This window comes from Otolemur garnettii, unplaced genomic scaffold, assembly GCF_000181295.1.
Source record: "Otolemur garnettii isolate 467f Iridium unplaced genomic scaffold, OtoGar3 scaffold00018, whole genome shotgun sequence".
In the NCBI taxonomy this organism is placed as follows: domain Eukaryota; kingdom Metazoa; phylum Chordata; class Mammalia; order Primates; family Galagidae; genus Otolemur; species Otolemur garnettii.
In genome coordinates, this window is record NW_003852413.1 from 485,853 (window position 1) to 487,915 (window position 2,063).

Here is a 2,063-nt window from a genome sequence, read left to right on the forward strand (position 1 = left end):
CCATCATTGTTTGGCAGGCTCTGGCTAGATTCGAACCCGCCAGCTCAGGTGTATGTGGCTGGCGCCTTAGCGGCTTGAGCCACAGGCGCTGAGCCTGTCTATTTTTTTTTATTGCAGCCATCATTGTTTGGCAGGCTCTGGCTGGATTCGAACCCGCCAGCTCAGGTGTATGTGGCTGGCGCCTTAGCGGCTTGAGCCACAGGCGCTGAGCCCATATATGTATATCTTAATGAACAATAATGCTATTATGAATATAAATACTTACGTACTCATCTACAAAGATCTCTGCATATTATTTTGTTTTTTTGTGGCTGCTGTAAGGAGATGCCACAATTTAGTGGCCTAAAGCAACAGAAATGTTTTCTGTCACAGTCTTAGAGGCCACAAATCCTAAAACAGCATCACTGGGATGAAATCAGGGTATTGCTCCCTCTGGAGGCTCCAGAAGAGGATCCCTCCTGCCTCTCCTCATGTCTGTGACTCCTTGGCCAAGGCTATATGGCTCCAATCTGTCTTCCTGGGTGTTAATTCTTCCTCTGTCTCTTATAAAGACATGTGTGGCATTTAGGGCATATCTTGATAATCCAGGATAACCTCTACATCTCAAATACTTCATTTTAATCACACCTGCGGATATTCTTTTATTTATTTATTTGAGATAGAGTCTCACTTTGTTGTCCTGGGTAGAGTGTCATGGCATCATCATAGTTCACAGCAACTTCAAACTCTTGGGCTCAGGCAATTCTCCTGCTCAGCCTCCTGAGTAGCTAGGACAACACGTACCCACCACGTCCAGCTAATTTTCCTATTTTTAGTAGAGATGGGGTCTCACTCTTGTTCAAGCTGGTCTTGAACTCCTGAGCTCAAGGGATCCACCTGTGTTGGCCTCCCAGAGCGGTGAGATTACAGGTGTGAGTCACTGCACCTGGCCCAGACAGTTTTTTCCAAAATAAGCTGACAGTATAATAAAGGTTCCAGAGGCCAGGCATCATGGCTCATGCCTGTAACCCCAGAATTTTAGGAGGCTGAGACAAGAGGATCACTTGAGGCCAGGAGGGGCCACCCAAATACTCCAGGTTAATCTCCCTATCTCAAGGCCCTCCTTGAGGCGGTTACTCAGGTGACAAGACATGCCTTTCCCTGTGACAGATCATTCTCCTGTCCCAGGAGTAACCACTATCTCCAACTCTTTGTAAACTGCAGCCTCAGTTTCTTTACATGGATGGATTCCCAAACAATAGCTTCTGGAGTTTTGTCTTCCCATGCCTACTCTCTTTTCTTCCCTTCCTAAAGACACTTGTCACTGGGTTTAGGTCCCACCCTAATCCAGGATGATCTTGAAAGCCTCGATTACACCTGCAAAGACTTTGGCCTTTATCCCAGCACTCTGGGAGACGAAAGTGGGTGGATTGCTTGAGCTCAGGAGTTCAAGACCAGTCTGAGCTAGAGCAAGACCTTGTCTCTATTAAAAATAGAAAAATTAGCTGGGCATGGTGGTGGGTGCCTGTAGTCCCAGCTACTCAGGAGGCTGAGGCAGCAGGATTGCTCAAGCCCAAGAGTTTGAGGTTGCTGTGAGCAATGACACCAGGGCACTCTACCCCAGGGTAGAAGAGTGAGACTCTGTCCCAACTGCTCCCCCCCAAAACCAAAAACCGAAACAACTGCAAAGATTCAAATAAGGTTGTACTCACAGGGCCTAGGTGGACACATCTCTTGGGAGCTACTGTCCAGTCCACTTCCAGGGGCAGCTTTGAACTTCCCAGCTGGGACACAAGGGACTGGCGAGTGGCACCCTAACACCAGCCCCTGACAGCCTCGGGAAGACGCTAAATGAAAATGAACTGAGGCTCGGCGCCTGTGGCTCAAGTGGCTAAGGCACCAGCCACATACACCTAAGGTGGCGGGTTCGAATCCAGCCCTGGCCACCAAACAACGACAGCTGCAACCAAAAAACAGCTGGGCATTGTGGCAGGTGGCTGTGGTCCCAGCTACTTGGGAGGCTGAGGCAGGAGACTCGCTTGAGCCCAGGAGTTGGAGGTTGCTGTGAGCTGTGATGTTATGGT